Source organism: Odocoileus virginianus, chromosome X, assembly GCF_023699985.2.
Source record: "Odocoileus virginianus isolate 20LAN1187 ecotype Illinois chromosome X, Ovbor_1.2, whole genome shotgun sequence".
NCBI classification, from domain to species: Eukaryota; Metazoa; Chordata; class Mammalia; order Artiodactyla; family Cervidae; genus Odocoileus; species Odocoileus virginianus.
Genome location: NC_069708.1, coordinates 17988987 through 18015023, shown reverse-complemented (window position 1 = coordinate 18015023; position 26037 = coordinate 17988987).

Genomic DNA, 26037 nt, shown 5'->3' with positions numbered 1-26037 from the left:
TAGGTCTCTTGTTTCTTTAGGTAGATATACTCATAAGTATTTTATTCTTTTTGTTGCAATGGTGAATGGTATTGTTTCCTTAATTTCTCTTTCTGTTTTCTCATTGTTAGTGTATAGGAATGCAAGAGATTTCTGTGTGTTAATTTTATATCCTGCAACTTTACTGTATTCGTTGATTAGCTCTAGTAATTTTCTGGTAGAGTCTTTAGGGTTTTCTATGTAGAGGATCATGTCATCTGCAAACAGCAAGAGTTTCACTTCTTCTTTTCCTACCTGGATTCCTTTTACTTATTTTTCTGCCCTGATTGCTGTGGCCAACACTTCCAACACTATGTTGAATAGTAGTGGTGAGAGTGGGCACCCTTGTCTTGTTCCTGATTTCAGGGGAAATGCTTTCAATTTTTCACCATTGAGGGTGATGCTTGCTGTGGGTTTGTCATATATAGCTTTTATTATGTTTAGGTATGTTCCTTCTATTCCTGCTTTCTGGAGAGTTTTAATCATAAATGGATGTTGAATTTTGTCAAAGGCTTTTTCTGCATCTATTGAGATAATCATATGGTTTTTATCTTTCAATTTGTTAATGTGGTGTATTACATTGATTGATTTGTGAATATTAAAGAATCCTTGCATTCCTGGGATGAAGCCCACTTGGTCATGGTGTATGATTTTTTTAATATGTTGTTGGATTCTGTTTGCTAGAATTTTGTTAAGGATTTTTGCATCTATGTTCATCAGTGATATTGGCCTGTAGTTTTCTTTTTTTGTGGCATCTTTGTCTGGTTTTGGAATTAGGGTGATGGTGGCCTCATAGAATGAGTTTGGAAGTTTACCTTCTTCTGCAATTTTCTGGAGGAGTTTGAGTAAGATAGGTGTTAGCTCTTCTCTAAATTTTTGGTAGAATTCAGCTATGAAGCCATCTGGTCCTGGGCTTTTGTTTGCTGGAAGATTTCTGATTACAGTTTTGATTTCCTTGCTTGTGATGGGTTTGTTAAGATCTTCTATTTCTTCCTGGTTCAGTTTTGGAAAGTTATACTTCTCTAAGAACTTGTCCATTTCTTCCAAGTTGTCCATTTTATTGGCATAGAGCAAATTGATGCTTTTTGAACTGTGGTGTTGTAGAAGACTCTTGAGAGTCCCTTGGACTGCAAGGAGATCCAACCAGTCCATCCTAAAGGAGATCAGTCCTGGGTGTTCATTGAAAGGACTGATGCTGAAGCTGAAACTCCAGTACTTTGGCCACCTCATGTGAAGAGTTGACTCATTGGAAAAGACCCTGATACTTGGAGGGATTGGGGGCAGGAGGAGGAGGGGACGACAGAGGAAGAGATGGCTGGATGGCATCACCAACTCGATGGGCATGAGTTTGAGTAAACTCCAAGAGTTGGTAATGGACAGGGAGGCCTGGCATGCTGCAATTCATGGGGTCGCAAAGAGTCGGACACGACTGAGCGACTGAACTGAACTGAACTGAACTGAAGGCACTTCCAGGCACTCTCACAGAACAAAGGACTGAGCGAATACCAGAGGAGAGCTAGCAGGCTGTGGACCAGCCCATTCCCCACCAGAGACAGGGAGACAGGCGGGGGGCAGCCAGAGCCAGAAAGGGGCAATCTTGGCCCCAGAGAGGCATCCTCTACCAAACTGCAAGCAGGCTCCCAGTCGCTAACCAAGACTTCTTGGGATCCTGTATGGTTGACATCCACCAGGAGGGTTGCACTAAGAGATCAGCTCCCCAGAGGAGACACACAGCACACCTGAGATGGGCACACCTGCTGCCACCCAGGAAACCAAGTGGCTGGGACCAGGGAGGTGATAAGACGCACTCCCCACCTGGGGAGACTGTGCTCGCCAAGCACCTGATCACCTGAGCTGCTCGGACCTGGGAAGGGCACAAAACGCAGGCCCAACCAAGTCTGTGCCTTTGTGGAGTACCCGAGAACCTGAACCTGAGTGGCTTAGACCTGGGAAGTGGATGCAACCCAGGGCCAGCCTCAGACACTTCCCCGGGAGAGCAACCTAGAGCCTGAGAAGTGTAGACTGGGAAAGCGCATGAGCCATGCGCGGGGGCAAACCCAGTGTAGCTGAGACATTGCAAGCACTCCCCCCACACACCAGTGATATTTGTTTGCAGTATTCCTCCCTCCCCACAGCACGAATAAACAAGTGAGCCTAAATAAGTGACCACTTTAGCCCCCTTGTGTCAGGGTGGAAATTAGACACTGAAGAGACCAGCAAACAGAAGAAGCTAAAATAAACAGAGGGAACTGCTTTGGAAGTGACAGGTGCAACAGATTAAAACCCTGTAGTTAGCACTGACTACATTGGAAGGGGCCTATAGATCTTGAGAAGTATAAGCTGGATCAAGGAACTATCTGAAACTGAACTGACCCCACACTGCCCACAACAGCTCCAGAGAAATTCCTAGATATATTTTTACTATTATCATTTTTTTAATTAAATTTTTTTTATTTTTAAGTCCTCTATTACTCCTTTAATTTTCATTTTTATAACCTACTATTACCTTGCAAAAAAAAATACCCTATTTTTAAAGCAAACTTCATATATATATTTTATAATTTTTGTAAGTTTGTTTTATTATTTTAATATTGTATTTTTGAGAGTCTAAACTCTACTCTAGATTTTTAATCTTTGCTTTTTGATATTTGCTATCAATTTTGTACCTTTAAGAACCCAATCTTCAATACCCATTTTTACTTGAGAGTGTGATTACTGGCTTGATTGCTCTCTCCCCCTTTTGACTCTCTTTTTCCTCCACCAGGTCGCCTCTATCTTTTCCCTCTCCTTTTTCTTCTCTACCCAAATCTGTGAATCTCTTTGTGTGTTCCAGGTTGTGGAGAACACTTAGGGAACTGATTACTGGCTGGGTCTGTCTCTCTCCTTTTGATTCCCCCTTTTCTCCTCCTGGTCACCTCTGTCTTCTTCGTCCCTCTTCTTTTCTCTGTGTAATGCCGTGAACCTCTCTGAGGGGTCCAGACTGTGGAGAGCACACAGGGAATTGATTACTAGCAAGCTTGCTCTCTCCCCTTCTGATTACCCCTCGTCTCCTCCTGGTCACCTCTATTTACCTCCTCCCTCTTCTCTTCTCCATGTAACTCTGTGAACCTCTTCGGGTGTCCCTCACTGTGGAGAAGCTCTTCATCATTAACCTAGATGTTTTATCATTGGTGCTGTATAGATGGAGAAGTCTTGAGGCTACTATAAGAATAAGAATGAAAACCATGCATCCAACCTGGGCTGGCAATCTGTTTCACAATTGATGATATACATGTTTCAATGCTATTCTCTCAGATCATCCCACCCTCGCCTTCTCCCACAGAGTCCAAAATTCTGTTCTATACATCTGTGTCTCTTTTTCTGTCCTGCATATAGGGGGGCTGGTACACTGGGAAGACCCAGAGGGATGGGATGGGGAGGGAGGTGGAAGGGGGGATCAGGATGGGGAACATATGTAAATCCATGGCTGATTCATGTCAATGTATGGCAAAAACCACTGTAATACTGTAAAGTAATTAACCTCCAACTAATAAAAATAAATGAAAAAAATAAGATCAAAACAAAACAAACAAACAACAACAACAAAAAAAGAATGAGACTGAAAACCAGAGGCAGGAGGCTTAAGTCCAAAACCTGAGAACACCAGAGAACTACTGAATCCAGGGAACATTAATCGATAAGAGCTCATCCAAAAGCTTCAATACCTACATTGAAACCAAGCACCACCCAAGAGCCATCAAGTTCCAGAGCAAGACATACAATGCAAATTCTCCAGCAACGCAGGAACATAGCCCTGAGCGTCAATATACAGGCTGCCCAAAGTCACACCAAACCCACTGACATCTCATAACTCACTACTGGACACTTCATTGCACTCCAGAGAGAAGAAATCCAGCTCAACCCAACAGAACACCGACACAAGCTGCCCTAACCAGGAAACCTTGACAAGACACCTGTCCAAACCCACCCATAGTGAAGAACCTCCACAATAAAGAGGAACCACAAACTGCCAGAATACAGAAAGGCCACCCCAAACACAGCAATCTAAACAAGATGAAAAGGCAGAGAAATACTCAGCAGGTAAAGGAACATGATAAATGCCCTCCAAAACAAACAAAAGAGGAGGAGATAGGGAGTCTACCTGAAAAAGAATTCAGAATGATGATAGTAAAAATGATCCAAAATCTTGAAAACAAAATGGAGTTACAGATAAATGGCCTGGAGACAAGGATTGAGAAGATGCAAGAAATCTTTAACAAGGACCTAGAAGAAATAAAAAAGAATCAGTCATTAATGAATAATGTAATAAATGACATCAAAAACACTCTGGAGGAAACCAACAGTAGAATAACAGAGGCAGAAGATAAGATAAGTGAAGTAGAAGACAGAACGGTAGAAATAAATGGAGCAGAGAGGAAAAAAGAAAAAATAATTAAAAGAAATGAGGACAACCTCAGGGACCTCTGGGACAATGTTAAACACCTGAACATTCGAATCATAGGAGTCCCAGAAAAAAGAAGACAAAAAGAAAGGCCATGGAAAAATACTTGAGGAGATAATAGTTGAAAACTTCCCTAAAATGGGGAAGGAAATAGTCACCCAAGTCCAAGAAACCCAGAGAGTCCCAAACAGGATAAACCCAAGGTGAAACACCCCAAGACACATATTAATCAAATTAACAAAGATCAAACACAAAGAACAAACATTAAAAGTAGCAAGGGAAAAACAACAAATAACACACAAGGGGATTCCCATAAGGATAACAGCTGATCTTTCAATAGAAACTCTTCAGGCCACAAGGGAATGGCAGGATATACTTAAAGTGATGAAATAGAAAAACCTACAGCCCAGGATACTGTACCCAGCAAGGATCTCATTCAAATATGAAGGAGAAATCAAAAGCATTACAGATAGGCAAAAGCTGAGAGAATTCAGCACCACCAAACCAACTCTTCAACAAATGCTAAAGGATCCTCTCTAGACAGGAAACCCAGAAAGGGTGTATAAACTCGAACCCACAACAACAAAGTAAATGGCAATGGGATCATACTTATCAATAATTACCTTAAATGTAAATGGGTTAAATGCCCCAACCAAAAGACAAAGATTGGCTCAATGGATACAAAAGCAAGACCCCTATATATGCTGTCTACAAGAGACCCACCTCAAAACAAGGGACACATACAGACTGAAAATGAAGGGCTAGAAGAAGATATTCCATGCAAATAGAGACCAAAAGAAAGCAGGAGTAGCAAATACTCCTATTAAATACTCTATTTAAATAGACTTTAAAATAAAGGCTGTGAAAAGAGACAAAGAAAGACACTACATAATGATCAAAGGATCAATCCAAGAAGAAAATAGAACAATTATAAATATATATGCACCCAACATAGGAGCACCCCAATATGTAAGGCAAATGCTAACAACTATGAAAGGGATGATTAACAATAACACAGTAATAGTGGGAGATTTTAATACCCAACTCACACCTAAGCATAGATCAACTAAACAGAAAATTAACAAGGAAACAAAAACTTTAAATGATACAGTGGACCAGTTAGACCTAATTGGTATCTATAGGACATTTTACCCCAAAACAATGAATTTCACCTTTTCTCAAGTGCACATGGAATCTTCTCCAGGATAGATCACATCCTGGGCCATAAATCTAGCCTTGGTAAATTCAAAAAATTTGAAATCATTCCAAGCATCTTTTCTGACCACAATGCAGTAAGATTAGATGTCAATTACAGGAGAAAAACTAATAAAAATTCCAATATATGGAGGCTGAACAACATGCTTCTGAATAACCAACAAATCACAGAAGAAATCAAAAAAGAAATCAAAATATGCATAGAAACAAATGAAAATGAAAACACAACAACCCAAAACCGATGCTATGCTAAGTCACTTCAGTCGTGTCCGACTCTGTGCGACCCCATAGATGGCAGCCCGCCAGGCTTCCTCGTCCCTGAGACTCTCCAGGCAAGAACACTGGAGTAGGTTGTCATTTCCTTCTCCAATGCATGAAAGTGAAAAGTGAAAGTGAAGTCGCTCAGTCGTGTCTGACTCTTAGCGACCCCATGGACTGCAGCCTACCAGGCTCCTCCATCCGTGGGATTTTCCAGGCAAGAGTATTGGAGTGGGGTGCCATTGCCGTCTCTGGCCCAAAACCGATGGGACACTGCAAAAGCAGTGCTAAGGGGAAGGTTCATAGCAATACAGGCTTACCTCAAGAAACAAGAAAAAAGTCAAATAAATAACCTAACTCTACACCTAAAGCGACTAGAGAAGGAAGAAATGAAGAACCCCAGGATTCGTAGAAGGAAAGAAATCTTAAAAATTAGGGCAGAAATAAATGCAAAAGAAACAAAAGAGACCATAGCAAAAATCAACAAAGCTAAAAGTTGGTTTTTTGAGAAGATAAATAAAATTGGCAAACCATTAGCCAGACTCATCAAGAAACAAAGGGAGAAGAATCAAATCAACAAAATTAGAAATGAAAATGGAGAAATCACAACAGACAACACAGAAATACAAAGGATCATAAGAGACTACTATCAGCAACTGTATGCCAATAAAATGGACAACTTGCAAGAAATGGACAAATTCTTAGAAAAGTATAACTTTCCAAAACTGAACCAGGAAGATATAGAAGATCTTAACAGACCCATGACAAGCACAGAAGTCAAAACTATAATCAGAAATCTTCCAGCAAACAAAAGCCCAGGACCAGACGGCTTCACCACTGAATTCTACCAAAAATTTAGAGAAGAGCTAACACCTATCCTACTGAAACTCTTCCAGAAAATTGCAGAGGAAGGTAAACTTCCAAACACATTGTATGAGGCCACCATCACCCTAATACAAAAACCAGACAAAGATGCCACAAAAAAAGAAAACTACAGGCCAATATCACTGATGAACATAGATGCAAAAATCCTTAACAAAATTCTAGCAAGCAGAATCCAACACCATATGAAAGAGATCATACATCATGATCAAGTGGGCTTTATCCCAGGGATGCAAGAATTCTTCAATATCTGCAAATCAATGAAGGTAATACACCACATTAACAAATTGAAAAATTAAAACCATATGATTATCTCAATAGATGCAGAGAAAGCCTTTGACACAATTCAACATCCATTTGTGATGAAAACCCTCGAGAAAGCAGGAATAGAAGGAACATACCTCAGAAAGCAGGAATAGAAGGAACATACCTCAACATAATAAAAGCTATATATGACAAACCCACAGCAAACATTATCCTCAATGGTGAAAAATTCAAAGCATTTCCCCTAAAGTCAGGAACAAGACAAGGGTGCCCACTCTCACCACTATTATTCAACATAGCTTGGGAAGTTCTTGCCACAGCAATCAGAGCAGGAAAAGAAATAAAATAATCCAGATTGGAAAAGAAGTAAAACTCTCACTTTTTGCCAATGACATAATCCTCTACATAGAAAACCCTAAAGACTCCACCAGAAAATTACTAGAGCTAATCAATGAATACAGTAAAGTTGCAGGATATGAAATTAATACACAGAAATCCCTTGCATTCCTATACACTAACAATGAGAAAACAGAAAGAGAAATTAAGGAATCAATACCATTCACCTTTGCAACAAAAAGAATAAAATACTTAGGAATATATCTACCTAAAGAACAAAAGGCCTTTATATAGAAAACTATAAAACACTGATGAAAAAGATGACACAAATAGATGGAGAAATATACCACGCTATGGATCAGAAGAATCAATATAATGAAAATGAGTATACTACCCAAAGCAATCTTTAGATTCAATGCAATCCCTTTCAAGTCACCAACGGTATCATGTCAGAGAATTAGAACAAATAATTTCACAATTTCTATGGAAATACAAGAAACCTCGAATAGCCAAAGCAATCTTGAGAAAGAAGAAGGGACTGGAGGAATTGACCTGCCTAGCTTCAGACTATACTACAAAGCTACAATCATTAAGACAGTATGGTACTGGCACAAAGACAGAAATACAGATCAATGGAACAAAATGTAAAGCCCAGAGATAAATCCACACACCTATGGACACCTTATCTTTAACAAAGGAGGCAATAATATACAATGGAGAAATGACAATCTCTTTAACAAGTGGTACTGGGAAAACTGGTCAACCACCTGTAAAAGAATTAAACTAGAACACTTGCTAATACCATACACAAAAATAAACTCAAAATGTATTAAAGATCTAAATGTAAGACCAGAAATTATTAAACTCCTAGAGGAAAACATAAGCAAAACACTCTGACATAAATCACAGCAGGAGCCTCTATGACCCACCTCTCAGACTAATGGACACAACAGCAAAAATAAACAATGGGACCTACTTAAACTTAAAAGCTTTTGCACAACAAAGGTAACTATAGTTAGTTCAGTCGCTCAGTCGTGTCTGACTCTTTGCGACCACACGAATTGCAGCATGCCAGGCCTCCTTGTCCATCACAAACTCCATCATTTCACTCAAACTCATGCCCATCGAGTTGGTGATGCCATCCAATCTTCTCATCCTCTGTCGTCCCCTTCTCCTCCTGCCCCCAATCCCTCCCAGCATCAGGGTCTTTTCCAATGAGTCATCTCTTTGCATGAGGTGGCCAAAGTACTGGAGTTTCAGCTTCAGCATCAGTCCTTCCAATGAACACCCAGGACCTAATTCCTTCAGGATAGACTGGTTGGATCTCCCTGCAGTCCAAGGGACTCTCAAGAGTCTTCTCCAACACCACAGTTCAAAAGCATCAATTTTTCAGCACTCAGCTTTCTTCACAGTCCAACTCTCACCTCCATACATGACCACTGGAAAAACAATAGCCTTGACCAGACGGACATTTGTTGGCAAATTAATGTCTCTGCTTTTTAATATGCTATCTAGGTTGGTCATAACTTTCCTTCCAAGGAGTAAGTGTCTTTTAATTTTGTGGCTGCAGTCACCATCTGCAGGGATTTTGGAGACCAAAAAAATAAAGTCTGACACTGTTTCCACTGTCTCCCCATCTATTTCCCATGAGGTGATGGGACCAGGTGCCATGATCTTAGTTTTCTGAATGTTGAGCTTTAAGCCAACTTTTTCACTCTCCTCTTTCACTTTCATCAAAAGGCTTTTTAGTTCCTCTTCACTTTCTGCCATAAGGGTGGTGTCATCTGCATATCTTAGGTTATTGCTATATCTCCTGGCAATCTTGATTCCAGCTTGTGCTTCTTCCAGCCCAGCATTTCTCATGATGTACTCTGCATATAAGTTAAATAAGCAGGGTGACAATGTACAGCCTTGGCGTACTCCTTTTCCTATTTGGAACCAGTCTGTTGTTCCATGTCCAGTTCTAACTGTTGCTTCCTGACCTGCATACAGGTTTCTCAAGAGGCAGGTCAGGTGCTCTGGTATTCCCATCTCCTTCAGAATTTTCAACAGTTTATTATGATCCACACAGTCAAAGGCATTGGCATAGTCAATAAAGCAGAAATAGATTTTTTTTTCTGGAACTCTCTTGCTTTTTCGATGATCCAACGGATATTGGCAATTTGATCTCTGGTTCCTCTGCCTTTTCTAAAACCAGCTTGAACATCTGGAAGTTCTCAGTTCACATATTGCTGAAGTCTGGCTTGGAGAATTTTGAGCATTACTTTACTAGCGTGTGAGATGAGTGCAATTGTGCGGTAGTTTGAGCATTCTTTGGGATTGCCTTTCTTAGGGATTGGAATGAAAACAGACTTTTTCCAGTCCTGTGGCCACTGCTGAGTTTCCCAAATTTGCTGGCATATTGAGTGCAGCACTTTCACAACATCATCTTTCAGGATTTGAAATAGCTCAACTGGAATTCCATCACATCCACTAGCTTTGTTCGTAGTGATGCTTTCTAAGGCCCACTTGACCTCACATTCCAGGATGTCTGGCTCTAGGTGAGTGATCACCCCATCGTAATTATCTGGGCCATGAAGATCTTTTTTTGTACAGTTCTTCTGTGTTTTCTTGCCACCTCTTCTTAATATCTTCTGCTTCTGTTAGGTCCATACCATTTCTGTCCTTTATTGAGCCCATTTCTGCATGATATGTTCCCTTGGTATCTCTGATTTTCTTGAAGAGATCTCTAGTCTTTCCCATTCTGTTGTTTTCCTCTATTTCTTTGCATTGCTCTCTGAGGAAGGCTTTATTATCTCTCCTGGCTATTCTTTGGAACTCTGCATTCAAATGGGAATATCTTTCCTTGTCTCCTTTGCTTTTTACTTCTCTTCATTTCACAGCTATTTGTAAGGCCTCCTCAGACAACCATTTTGCCTTTTTGCATTTCTTTTCCATGGGGATGGCCTTGATCCCTGTCTCCTGTACAATGTCAGGAACCTTCGTCCATAGTTCATCAGCCTCTCTGTCTATCAGATCTAGTCCTTTAAATCTATTTCTCACTTCCACTGTATAGTCATAATGGATTTGATTTAGGTCATACCTGAATGGTCTGGTGGTTATCCCTACCTTCTTCAGTTTAAGTCTGAATTTGGCAATAAGGAATTCATGATCTGAGCCATAGTCAGCTCCTAGTCTTGTTTTTGCTGACTGTATAGAGTAACTATAAGCAAGGTAAAAAGACAGCCTTCAGAATGGGAGAACATAATAGCAAATGAAGCAATGGACAAACAAATAATCTCAAAAATATGCAAACAACTCCTGCAGCTCAATTCCAGAAAAATAAACGACCCAATCAAAAAATTGGCCAAATAACTAAACAGACATTTCTCTAAAGAAGACATACAGATGGCACAAGAACACATGAAAAGATATTCAACATCACTCATTATCAGAGAAATGCAAATCAAAACCACAATGAGGTACCATCCCACACCAGTCAAAATGGCTGCTATCCAAAAGTCTACAAACAATAAATGCTGGAGAGGGTGTGGAGAAAGGGGAACTCTTACACTGTTGGTGGGAATGCAAACTAGTATAGCCACTACGGAGAACAGTGTGGAGATTCCTTAAAAACTGGAAATAGAACTGCCATATGACCCAGTAATCCCACTGCAGGGCATACACACCGAGGAAACCAGAAATGAAAGAGACACGTGTACCCCATTGTTCATCACAACACTGTTTATAATAGCCAGGACATGGACGCAACCTAGATGTCCCTTGGCAGATAAATGGATAAGAAAGCAGTGGTACACATACACAATGGAATATTACTCAGCCGTTAAAAGAATACGTTTGAATCTGTTCTAATGAGATGGATGAAACTGGAGCCCATTATACAGAGCGAAGTAAGCCAGAAAGATAAAGACCATTACAGTATACTAACACATATATATGGAATTTAGAAAGATGGTAACAATAACCCTATATGCAAGATAGCAAAAGAGACACAAAAGTGTAGAACAGTCTTTTGGACTCTGTGGGTAAGGCGAGGGTGGGATGATCTGAGAGAACAGCATTGAATATGCTAAAATGCATATTATCATATGTGAAACAGATCTCCAGTCCAGGTTTGATACATGAGACAGGGTGCTCAGGGCTGGTGCACTGGGATGACCCTGAAGGATGGGATGGGGAGGGAGGTGGGAGGAGGGTTCAGGATGGGGAACACATGTACACCCATGGCTGATTCATGTCAATGTATGGCAAAACCACTACAATATTGTAAAGTAATTAGCCTCTAATTAAAATAAATAAATTTTTAAAAAAAGAAACATCACCTACCTGTTAAAATTCAACAGGTAATTCCCAAACCTGTTCCTTCATCCCAGATCTCATCCTTAATTTCTAGGCTCATTTATTCAATCGTTGTTGGGGATCCTTCTAAAACTCAAAATATACAAACTGAACTCAACATCTTGTCCCACAAATTTGCTGTTATCCATGTATTCCCAAACTCAGTTGGTAGAACCACTCTTTATTAAGGAAGCCAGAACTCCCTGGAAGCCATCCTAGACCAGTATTCCCAAAGCAAATCCAACAGAACAAAATATTAATAGGTGTTATGCAAAATTAAAAGGTTATTTGATATATTGTATTGGTGTTTCTCAATGAGGTGGAGAGGGAGGTGGGTGAAGGGAGTTCAGGATTGGGGGACACATGTATACCTGTGGCTGATTCATGTCGATGTATGACAAAAATCACCACAATATTGTAAAGTAATTAGCCTCCAATTAAAATAAATAAAATATTTTTAAAGTTTATTTGTTAAAAATTTGAGCTCTTGGGTTAAATAAAAAAAAATAAACAGATTTTCCAAGTTGAATTAGTTACCAGAGACCTTAGCATTCTAGTGTGTATCTAAGAGGGTGACAATGCATTTTCTAAACTTGTGTGATCACAGAATGCTCTTTTAAAGTAAAATGTCTTGCTAGATTAATTTTATAAGGACTTTAGGGTATATTTTCCTTTAAGTTTATTGCCTAAGTATCATGGGACTTCTTTTAGTGGTCACAGGCCTCTGAATATTCAATCTCACTCACTTTATCCCAACCCCTTTCTCCATACAGTTACCAGTGACACAAGTTACAAAAATGAGTGTATTAGTCTCCTGCTTAAAACACCATTTCAGTGTTTTAAAGCCCAAAGTTCCTTAGTCAAGCAAGACCACTTTTTAGTACTTATTAGCCCCAATGCTCCTGCTCCTTCCTAATACTTCCTGCCCCAGTGATAGTGAAGCAGTCATAGCTCACCAAGTCTGACCCAGTATTCATTTTCTGTCTGTTCTCTGCTTGGAATTTCACACATTGTATAAGCCATATTATGTAATTCTGGGCTCCCAGGGGCTGATTCTATACTTACAAAGCAACTGGGGATACAGCCAGCTCATTCTTTGGGGACTTGTGTATAGGTGATTTACTTATGTCTTTTATTTCAACTGTCCTGGACTTTCAACAGACCAGGTCATCTCATCTCTGGCCTGCCTACAACTGTCCATGTCCCTCCTCCCCTTCACCCTGACCTTAACCAAATATCTTCAGTGGTTAATCTCTGCCCATCTATTTCATAAACTACACAGATCTTTATCAGTTTCCTCCTCTGATTTATGCTGCCTTTATTGTCTGATTAGTTATTTCATCCAATAATTTTTAAAATATTTTTTGAGCACTCTCAAGACCTGCCTGGTGGAAATTTAATTGACTTCACTTTCCCACTGTGGAAGAAGCCACATTTAGCCTCCATTCACACATTCATTTAAATATTCCTGATCTGTATATATGGATGTTCTTTGTATTCCCTTTGAATTGGTTATAACATCTGCCTGGTACTCTCATTATGAGTTAAGTGAAAATCTTCAATGTATGTTCATTTTTATATCCCTATGAGAGTCAAAACTTTATCATTAAAAAAATAATCTCTAATAGCCAGATACCACTCTGGAATAGAAGTAGACATTGGGTACTAAAATGAAATGAGGCATAGTTTCTTTATAGTTAATTGTCTTTGAATCCCATTAGAAGAGACCACATTCTTTAAGACCAGAAACACCTTGTGTCTCTTTCAATGAGGACTTGCTGGTTAACTGCTTACTTTATTAATTTCCCTCTATTGATTTTTTTGTAATCTGCTCTAAATCTAGTTGTTGTTGCTTTGTGATGAGAAAGTAAAAGGGTTTTATTTTAGAATATAGTTAGCAAAGCTTTTAGGAACTCAGAAAAACTGTTCATCCAATCAAGGGCTTAACATTATTGGAACTATGAACATTTTTGGCCTTGAAGGAAATGAATATCACATTTTTGCCAGCTCAAATGTACAAAATTAAACCTTGTGGTTTTATCTATTTTTTTAGGTTTTCCAGAAAGAACAAAAGGTTGACTAAACCTTCCTTTCATCTTTGCCAACACAAATTCTTTATGTTTATATAGTGTATTACCTTTCATTTGAGGTGCTTTAAATGCCTGGAAAATGTTTAACTTCATAATTGCCTTTGGATCTATATAGGATCTCATTTGTCCCCATTTGGAAGACAAAGAAATTGAGGAGTCTGGTGACAAGATTTTCCCAGGGCAGCAGAGAGGGTTATAGGAAAGGCAGACAGAATTCTTAAGTCCCAGACCAGTCTTCTAAATTCAGGCCAACATGTACTCTAACCCTTGACATTCTTTACAATCACTGGGAAAAGCTTAGCTTGTTGCCAATGGACATGGCAAGCCTCATAAAACCCCAAATTTTCATGAAATCTTCAGGAATTTATACAAGTTTTTATTATTAGCTACCATTCTGATTATCAGTAATTTTGTGTAGCTGCCATTTACTCTGCAAATATCACAGCACCCCATAGCTCTACTAATAATATTCTGGCTATAGATGAGGGTTTGGGCTGAGTCTGCTTTCACTGTGTTTAATAAATTGCTACGTCTACACAAAGTCTTGCATGCTAATGTTCAAATCAGCATCAGTGAGAATAGCCAAGACATGAAAGCAACCCAAATGTCTACAAACTGATGAATGGATAAACAAAACTGTGGTGTCTCCATACAATGAATACTATTTGTCAGTAAAAAGGAATGAAGTACTGATACATGCTGCAACATGGATGAACCTTGAAAACATGTTAATGAAAGAAGCTAGACACAAAGTGCCACATATGGCATAATTCCATTTATATGAAATGTCCAGAAAAGGCAAACCTATAGTGACAGAAAGCAGATTGGTGGTTGCCTGAGGCTGGATTTAGGAATGGGGAATGATGGCTAACGAGTACTAGTTTATTTTTATGGTGATGGAAATGTTCCAAAATTGGATTGTGGTGATGGTTACACAACTCTGAAACTATACTAACAATTATTGAATTATACATTTAAAATGAGTAAATTTTATGATATGTAAAGCATACCTCAATAAAACTATTAATAAATAAAGTGCTTCACAATGACTTCCCCACATATATCTCTCCCCTTCAACAAAACACTAAGGAAACAAATTGCTATTGCCAAGACAACAGGAATCACTTTATATCATTTGAAGTTGGACTTTCAGGACAATAATATAGGTGTCATGAGGTTCAAAGCTTCGATGTTGTGATCTGAGGGTAATTCCACCACAGGTGTGCAGCTTAACAGGGTGTTAATTGGAAAGCCTGTGAACACCTCCTCCACAGGCAGGCCAGAAAGCTGTGCCAGGATTTGCTAGTGAATAGAAGAATTCAAAAGCCTAACCCATGATCAAAAATCAAGAGAAATGTAACTTGTTTTTATACTGCAGCCATTACCACACAAAATGACTTACAGCACATTTTAATTGGAACTGAAGGCTTTTTGACTTTACCACTAATCAGAACCACTTCAGGTTTTGGAAATATTTCTCTGCCATGGAAGGAAAATAAAAGAACCAAATTAAGGGCTGAGGTTTTCTAATAGAAATAACTTCCCTGCATTTAGCAGGTTGGTTTATTCAGCATGGGTAAGAAAAAAGTCTTGCTGATTCCCTAGGGAATCAGACATCCAAGGTTTCTACATATAATACAAGCATGGATAGCTGAAAATGTACTTTTCCTCTCATAATGCACATTGCTTCTTCCAAATTCGGAGCCCCTAGCTACTAGAGTAGGAGATGGCAAAGAGCTCTGGGAAGGTAGCTAACACTCTCCGGAAATGAGAGAGCTCAGGACAAGAAATTTACATTCTAATTGGAGCCACAGGGTTCTAAATCCTACATCTTTAGCTTCCCCTGGTTATCCATCCTCTGCTGTTCTGGAAGATTGCAAGAAACAAGGAATTGATTACTTTCCAGAGACAAAAGCCACCATCTCAAAGATGGATGATTTTGAAAAGCCTTGATGCTTTTCCCTAGGTAGAAGAGTCTTCTACTTTTATGGGAAAATGGTTTGAAATTAAAAGCTTCTCACAATATTATTACATAAAACAGCTTTCCGAGAGCCCTAGTCCCATCCAAAGCGTAATGGTTAGCAATCTTACTCTTTTTTAACTCTCTTAATACATGACTGTATCATATGCCTAAGAAAAGCAGAAATTGTTTCTTGTATCCAAAAATATTTGTAGAAAAATAAGATCTAAAACAAAGCACAAAACTCAGAAGGCATGACTGTCCTTCAGAAGGCACTAAACTTGCCTTATGGGAAAGGCAGTGTTTTCCCATAAACACTTCCAATCACTGCATCCCAATCTAACATTGCATAAAAGTGATAAGCCTCAAATCTCTACAACCAACCAAGGTCACTGAAAATAGAAAAATTGCCCTGTCCTTGGCCTAATGCGGAATACAATTTGACATATTAAAATCTGCTGTAGCAATCTCTTAGCATTTACCATGAGTGATTTGGATCACATAATTTAAAGAGTTCCACAAAACAAAATCTCACTTCAGGCATAAGAAATGAAATTCTTATGTTTTTTGATATTCGGATTGGTGTAAGCTCTTTGGGTTCCATCTTATTCTGCCTTATCTTGGTATTACTTCGGATAGAAGATAGAAAATGTAGACCTAGCTCACTGCAGAAGCAGTATAAATCTAGAATATTTTTTTCCAGTGTGTTTCACAGGACAGAGTTAAACATACAGGACTTTTTAGAACCTTTAATGTGATCATGTTCATTGTAAATCTCTAAAGTGACTATGTAGTGCAGCATGTCCTAAAATTTCTTTATCCATGGTCTTCTTTCCTGCAGAAAATTTAACACAAATAACATTCTGAGAACTACACTTTAAGAAAAATTACAGGCAACTTGGGCTCGAAGTCTGACAATAGCCCCTGAGATTGCAAAAATAAGCCACTTGAGTTTTTCAGGGTCTCCATTTCTTTCTTTTCAAAGTCTGATGTCCTTCTTATAGACTTCCAGGGATTTTATTTTATTTTATTTTATTTTATTTTATTTTTTTCTTCCAGGAATTTTAAAAAGAATTAAATGTCAGAGATATAAAAGTGTTTTGAAAAGTTAAGAATGTAACACTGGAATGAGGCACCATTTCAGTAACTGTTACCCCATACAGCTAAACCCACCCATTATTGCTGTTAAAAGTTTTGTGAATTCAGAACAATATCAAAATAATGCAATTTCAATTTAAACCCCAGTGTGATTTAAATACCAGTTAAGTTTGTTTGTAGCAGTTAAAAGTTACAATTCAAAAAGACATCAATAGGGACTGAAGTTCATTTTTGGTTCAGTCTGCAAATACTTGTATTTTGACTTGACTTTATTGGCACATTAGGTAAATACAGTTTTAAGAACCACTGAGGTTCAGATTATGGCCTAGTTTGAGATCTCTTTGCCTGTTGGAATAAGTCGTTCCAAGATCCCTAAGACAAAAAGTCAGATCCATTATTCTACTGTGTTGATATAGTGGTGGTACTTGCACACTTGAGAAGAAAATTGAAAAATTGTGCCTTTTGTTTCTTTAGGAAAGCAAATGAGATTCATAGTTATCCTTTACTCACTTTAAAAAAAAAATTTTTTTTTTGTCATATACTCACTTTACATTGTTGTGTTAGTTTCTGCTATACAGCAAAGTGAATTAGCTATTTGTATACAGATACCACCACCCCCCTTTTGGATTTCCTTCCCATTTAGCTCACTACAGAGCATTGAGTAGAAGTCCCTGTGCTATAAGTAGGTTCTCATTAGTTATCTATTTTATACATAGATCAAACTTACAGTCTCAGAAACCACACTAGAATTCAGTCCTTTCAGCCTTTCTCTCTATCCCACTTCTTCCCTGGCAGGACCACTCCCTTGTCAAGACCTGGAACAGTGCTCAGTTGAGGCAGTTTAGATAGCTGAAATAAAATCAAGTCAAGAGGAAAACAAATAACATATTAACATATGTGTTGAATCTAGAAAAATGGTACAAATGAACATATTTGCAAAGCAGAAATACACAGGCATAGAAAACAAACTTAGGGTTACCAAGTCGGGAGGGGACGTGGGAATACATAGTATGTACATAGTATATATATATACATATATATGTCGGTCCCGACCTCCCAATTCATCCCACGTCTATTCATCCCAGGGATAGAGAGAAAGGCTGAAAGGACTGAATTCTAGTGTGGTTTCTGAGACTGTAAGTTTGATCCTCCATTTACGATGTCAGACTGATCCTTTACTGTGCTTATCCTTCTCCTTTCCCCAGTTTTCCCCTTTGTTTATTTCCTTTATCTCTTCTTATTTTCCCTGTTCTTTCCCCAGCCTCCTCTTAATCTCTTTCTGAATATATTACAAGTCCTTTCCCCCTTCTTTCCTTCCCTCCTTCATTCCTTTCTTCTTTCCTTTCTCAAAATTCCAAGCAGTGCAGCAGTCAGAAGCCAAACAAAAGATACTATATACAAAATAGATAACCAACATGGACTGACTTCACAGCACAGGGAACTATACTCAATATTTTGTAATAACCTATAAGGGAAAAGGATCTAAAATACAATGTTTATATATAACTGAATCACTGTGCTGTAACCTGAAACTAACACAATATTGTAAATCAACTGTATTTCACTTAAAAAAAACAGACAATAGACCTTCTACTTCTGTTAACCCTTACATTTTTGCCTACACCAAGAGCACCCAGTTGAGTTCTTCATGCTGGCAGAGAGAACCTTATATTTATTCTTGCTTCATTTCATCTTCTGTGATTCAACTCAATCACCCCAACTTTTCAAGATCTTTTGCAATTCTCTTTTTCTGTTACACAGGATATCTCTTGCCAAGATGGTCATATAGAAATTCGGTGAGTGTAGATAAAAAAATGTTGGCTAAGGGAGTTCCTTGTGGTCTAGTGGTTAGGATTTGGTGCTTTCACTGATGTTGCCGGGGTTCAGTCCCTGGTCTGGGAACTGAGATCCTGCAAGCCACAGGTTGCAGCAAAAAAAAAAAAAAAAAAAAAAATAGTTGGCTAAGATAGGAAAAGGAAAGAGTTTGGGTCGAAGAGAGGGCTAAGGTAGTCTATGGAGTGATCTAGTCTGTGAACTGTAAATCATTGTACTCCAGTGATATTACTATGAGAGTAAAGAAGATGTGGAAGAGGAGGCATGGTTATCCACAGAGGACAACCCACGGGATTGGGTCTGTACATCCCTTTCTCCTGGACCTCCATAACTTTGAAGTTACTTAGAATCTCAGAGTAATTGAACATGGAAATGTTGATGAAAGCTGAGATGATGACCATGAGTTCCCATTTACTAATGTTTATGAGTCCTTATCTATTTTTTTTTTTTTAGTTTTTAAAAACTTTGGAAGAAAATTACTGTATGATGTTGTGTTGTTTTCTACTGTACAACAATGCAAATCAGCCATAATTATACATATGTTATCTCCCTCTTGAGCCTCCCTGCTCTCCCCTCATCCCACAGTTATGGGCCATCACAGGGCACAAGGCTAGGCTCCCTGTGTTAAACAGCAACTTCTCACTAGCTATCTACTTTACACGTGGTAGTGAATATATGTCGATGCTATTTCCCCCCTTTGTCCCACTCTTTCCTTCACCCATGTGCCCCCAAGTCCGTTCTCTTAATGAAGGTAATTTATTTTCTATCAACAAGTGGTTTGAACAGAAATTCATCCATGACCCAAAATTTCAGTCCTCCATCTCCTAACTGATCTCTGCACAATTTAGTACTCTTTTGTTAAGGAGAATGTCTGACTGCAAATAACCTAAGCAACAGGTAAATACCCATTTGCCTAGTAGAGAGGGAAACAGAAAGTAAAAATGAAGATACTAAATGAAGAGCAGAGGTAAAGTTAGAAAGGCCTAATTTTCAAAAGATTCCGAGATGGAAAAGCACTTATTTTTTTGTTGCTAAAACTTCTGCCCTGGCTTCAAATAGAAATTTTGGAGTTACTCTGAGCAGGAAAATAGACACCTGCAGGTTCTTTGCAAACCTGTTGTTACATCCTCCTTTCCTGATCAATGTGAAAACAATGTGATTATTTATGTTTAATTTGTTCTGATTATACTCAGTTATAGGTTATTACAAGATATTGGGAAAAATTCCCTGTGCTGTACAGTAAATCCCTGTTGTTTATCTATTTCATGTATTGTAGTTTGTATCTGTTAATTTGTACTCCTAATTTGTACCCCTCCCCTTTCCTCCCTGCTTTGGTAACATAAATTTGTTGAAAACAATAGGATTAAGCCTTTCATTTTCTGATTCCTAAAGCTCTGAGAACCAGAAGCATGAGAAATGAGAATAAATTCAATAGAAATTGCCCGATTATTTTATATCTCTTCATTTTAGGAGTACAGAGGAAGCATTGCATATGTTTATGTTAGCATAAAAAGTGCTTTTTTTTTTATTTTGTTCCATCTAAACAGAAACACTGGATTCCTGTTGATCAGTTAGCTTCATCTCAGATTGAGTTTTTCAACCCATAAACCAATTATGGTGATCATTCAATTGATTTACAAATAGAAAAGATTCATATCTCATACTCTATACTTTACATCAGCGTATGCATCAAACACAATGTATCACAACAGGTATTCCGTAGAACAAACCTTTTTACAGATGTGTGAGTAGGAGAATCCCCTATAAATTTTCATCTTTCTCTAAAAAAAATCCTTAAACATGGATGGGTTTTTGAGGGTGTTTTGTGGGGTTTTTTTTTTGACACATCACAAAACATCTAACTTATTGTAGATTGTCAACAAATGTTTTTGAAATGATTTGTTATTGTGTTACATAAGGGTCACTTAGTAATAATAACTTCAAGCTAATTAAAAAGCCTAAACATCAGTGCTGCTGATGAGATAATCAGCTTTGGTTAGCACTGTTAATTCAGCAAATGTGGTTCTTTAAAAATACTTTCTAAACTAACAATTTTTAAAAATGAGAGTCAGAGAAATGACTACTCAATTCTAGGATAATATCAGAAAAAGAGGCCCAAGGAAAACTGGCCAAAATGAAATGATTATTTCATGTTGCCAGAATAAGAGAGGCTAAAGATAATGTCCTATTCATCTTGTACCTCTCATAATACCTAGCACACAGCCACGTACAAGTTGACCTCTGATGGATTTATTTTTTGAATCACCAGATTTTTATAAATCAAGCAATAGTTGTAAGTCATAGACTTTTGGAACTAGAAGAGTTCTTTTAATATAGTAGAAAAAGCACCTGCTTTGAAATTAGAAAAATACACTTTCAAATAGCAAATCTACCACTAATCAGTTCTGTCCTTAGACAAGTTACTTACACATTTTGAGGCTCAGTTTCTTCATCTGTAAAATGAGGATATTCTTATGCAAGAATTGGACAAGATAGTATACGTAAATAGCTTTGCACATTTCCTGGCTCAATAAATGTTAGTTATTATTTCAGTATTATTGTTGTAAGCATAGATAGGACAGCCTTTTGACAGATGGGAGATAACAGAAATAATAGTGATTAATGTTTATTGATATTTGTTATATGCTGATTATTGTGCTAAGTGGTTTATGAGCCCTATTTCATCTATTTACTTTTATTTTAACAGCTCATCAGGTAAATGAATCCATTAGATATTTACTCTGACTTTACAGATAAGGCAGCTGAGGCTAATAGAAGGTAAGTAATTTGACTAAATTCACACAGCTGGTGAGTACTAGTCATCCAAGCTGTTTAGGAATAGAAAGTATTAATCTGAGTCCCAAGCTTATAGGGAGATGTTCAAAATCATCCTGATGGATAAAATCAGAGTCAAGGTTGGTATTCAGAGCTCCTACTTTGCTTCTAAGCTTGCTTTTCCATTTGCCTAATAGGTAAAATAATCCTATCATAAAGGGTTAGGAGATAACATGGGAATGGGACATAGGCTAGAATTTATGAGGACATAAGGGCACCAAGAAAAGGAGATGAGAGGAAATCAAAGACAAAGCCTTCTGACTTCAGAATTTGGCCTGGAGCCTGCCCTACAGGCAGGCAGGAAGACTGAAGAGCCCTGAGAAGGCAGTTTATTTGTATTCACTCATGCATGCATGCATTTGTTCATTGACTCATACATCCATCCATCCAACAGTTATTTATTAACCATTTATAAAGTACTCATCTCTTCTAGACATCATGGATACAGTGGTGAGCACAACACAGATAAGGAACCCATTCCAGATTTTTGCTCAATGTTGCCAAGATTTGGGGAACCTCATGGAGGCTAAGACATCTGTTAGCTGCTGGACCTCTGAGCCAGAAAATAACAGATTCCTGCTACTCCTGCCTGCATCTTTTGCATTCCTGGCTGGTCAACTTTCTGGTCTCATAATGTCTGGGTTTTCAAAGGACCAAAAGAGACAGGTTTGGAAAGGGAAAGTGGCTTACATAATGAAGGAGAAAAACCTCATTAAGCCATCAGAGAGGGATGTTTACTCAATAGAACTAATTGCTCTGTTGTATTTGATGAGTATTCCATGCTGTAAATTTATGCTAACAATAAATGGTTCAGTGCAAACAAGGTCAAGTCACTTTGCTAGTCAGTGGCTTTGGTTTTACAGTTCTGAGTACAGTAACTCAATTTGAAGTTGTTAAAGGCACTTTATCATAGAAAAGGGTAATTTCCAGTTACCACTTTGAAGCTTGGTTTATTTGCCTCTTGAAGACTCTGTGACATTCCCTAAAATCAATTTGCATTTACTACGTGGGAAATAATGTACATAGTATCTTTTTATTGGTGAGGCTTATTTTCTGATAGTGGTCAATATGATTCTCTTCTAAGGGAAAATATCAGAATTTTTCCTTTTAAAAGTAATGAATCTGTGTTTCATTAATGTTTGAATGAGAGACAAGATAAAATATATATGTTATTAAAACTCAATAAGAACCACAGCTTTGGTTTAGACCTTAGGTAAACTGTCCAATATGGTAGCCATTAGCAACATGTGGTTATTGATATGTGAGCACTTTATATGTGGCTACTTCAAATTGAGATGTGCAGTAAGTATAAAATACACTCTGTATTCCAAGACTCAGTACAAGGAAAGAATATAAAATATCTCTTTAATATATTTTATATTAACAACACATTGAAATGAAAATAATTGGGATATATTATGTTAAATAAGTATATTATTCAAGTTAAATTCAGTTATTTCTTTTTACATTTGAAAATGTGACTACAGGAAAATTTTAATAACCTTCCAAAAAAGAAATGCCTGGGCCCAGATAGTCTTACCAGTGAATTCTACCATTCTACCATTTAAGGAAGAAAATATCAGCTCTACATAATCTCTTCTAAAAAACAGGAAAGAGCAAGTACTTCCTAACACATGGTATGAGACCATTATTAGGCTAATAACAAAACCAGATAAAGAAATTACAAGAATGAAAACTTACACCAATATTTCTCATGGGCATAGAAATAAATATCCTCAACAAACTATTCAGTTCAGTTCAGTTCAGTCGCTCAGTCATGTCCGACTCTTTGTGACCCCATGACCACAGCACGCCAGGCCTTCCTGTCCATCACCAACTCCCGGAGTGTACCCAAACCCATGTCCATTGAGTAGGTGATGCCATACAGCCATCTCATCCTCTGTTATCCCCTTCTCCTCCTGCCCTCAATCTTTCCCAGCATCAGGGTGTTTTCCAATGAGTCAGCTCTTTGCATCAGGTGGCCAAAGTATTGGAGTTTCAGCTTCAACATCAGTCCTTCCAATGAACACCCAGGACTGATCTACTTTAGGATGGACTGGTTGGATCTCCTTGTAGTCCAAGGGACTCTCAAGAGTCTTCTCCAACACCACAGTTCAAAAGCATCAATTCTTTGGTGCTCAGCTTTCTTCACCGTCCAACTCTCACATCCATACATGACCACTGGAAAAACAATAGCCTTGACTAGATGGACCTTTGTTGGCAAAGTAATGTCTCTGCTTTTTAATATGCTATCTAGGTTGGTCATAACGTTCCTTCCAAGGAGTAAGCATCTTTTAATTTCATGACTACAGTCACCATCTGCAGTGATTTTGGAGCCCAGAAAAATAAAGTCAGCCATTGTTTTCACTGTTTCCCCATCTACTTGTCATGAAATGATGGGACCAGATTCCATGATCTTGGTTTTCTGAATGTTGAGCTTTAAGCCAACTTTTTCACTCTCCTTTTTCACTTTCATCAAGAGGCTCTTTAGTTCTTCTTCACTTTCTGCCATAAGGGTGGTGTCATCTGCATATCTGAGGTTATTGATATTTCTCCCAGCAATCTTGATTCCAGCTTGTGCCTCCTCCAGCCCAGCATTTCTCATGATGTACTCTGCATATAAGTTAAATAAGCAGGGTGACAATATACAACCTTGACGTACTCCTTTTCCTATTTGGAACCAGCTTGTTGTATTTCATTTGTTAATATTTTGTTTTTCCATTAGAACTGGATATGGAACAACAAAATATTAACAAATGAAATACAATAAAGTCTATAAAGAATTATACCATAGTCAAGTGAGATTTATAAGAGGTATTCAAGACTGATTCAACATTCAAAACACAATCAATGTAATCCAGGACAATAGTCTAAAGAGAAAAAAGCACATAATTATATCAATTGATTTAGAAAAAGCATTTGACAAAGTTCAATAACAATTCACAATTTAGAAAAAAAAAAACCCTCGCAAACTAGGAATAGAGGGGAACTCCTTAAATAGATTTTTAAAAATCTACTGAAACCCTATAGCTAATATCATAGTTAGTGGTGGAAAAAATGGCACTTTCTCCTAATATCAAGAACAAGGCAAGTGTGTCCTCTCTCACTATTCAGTATAGTTTTAGTTAATGATATTAGATGAGAAAAGAAAAGACATGCAAACTAGAAAGGAAGAAATAAAACTCTACTTACAGACAGCATGATTCACAGAAAATCCCAAAGAATCGACAAAAGTTCTTCCAGAACTAGTAAGTGACAAGGTTGCAATACACAAAAGTCACTTTCTTTCCTATATACCAACAATAAATAAATAGAATAAATGAAATTTGAAATGTTAAATAGCTACCATTTATAATAGCATTTAAAAGGCAAGTTCAGTTCAGTTCAGTTCAGTCACTCAGTCGTGTCCGACTCTTTGCGGCCCCATGAATCGCAGCACCACAGGCCTCCCTGTCCATCACCAATTCCTGGAGTTTACTCAAACTCATACCCATTGAGTCGGTGACACCATCCAGCCATCTCATCCTCTGTCATCCCCTTCTCCTCCTGCCCCCAATCCCTCCCAGCATCAGGGTCTTTTCCAACTAGTCAACTCTTCGCATCAGGTGGCCAAAGTATTGGAGTTTCAGCTTCAGCATCAATCCTTCCAATGAACACCAGGACTTATCTCCTTCAGGATGGACTGGTTGGATCTCCTTGCAGTCCAAGGGACTCTCAAGTACTTAGGGGTAAATATAATAAAATATATATAGACCTAGACTTGTATGCAGATAACTACAAAACACTGATTAAAAAATCAAGGAAGATCTAAATAAATGGAAAAATAACTCTTGTGCGTGGATTGGAAGACTGGATCCACTTTTCTCTTTCTTGTCCTTCTGGAATCCCTGTTATGTGTAGATTGGCATGCTTTATATTATTCCATAGATCTCATATGGTGATTTCATTTTTTTCATTTGTCTTTCTGTCTGCTGTTCTGATTGGGTGATTTCCATTACAGATCACTTGTTCATTCTTCATTATTTAGTCTGCTATTCATTGCCTTTGGCTGGTTTTTTATCTAGGCAATTGAGTTGTCTAATTTTGATTGATTCTTCTTTGTAGTTTCCAGTTCCTTGTTCCAGTGATCTGCATTTCTATTGGTAATCTTTCTTAACCCCTTTATGAGGAATTAAGTTCCATTAGTTCCTTTAGTTTTAATTCCTTAACCTCCTTTTGAGTGTGGTATACTGGAGAGGTCTGTTTCATTGTTCTTTCAGGAGATTTCTCTTGTTCTTTTAATTAGAAGTAGTTTCTCTGCTTCTTCATTTTCCTTAAATTTCTCTGACTCTATGATCAGTCTTGAAGGACTGATTTTATGTGAGATTATCCCTGTGTAGACTATCTGAGTCCAATATTTTTGGTGTTAGGGCTATTTTTTATATGCTTGCCTGCTGTGTCTTTCTTCAAGTTGTGCTAGCCATTGTCCC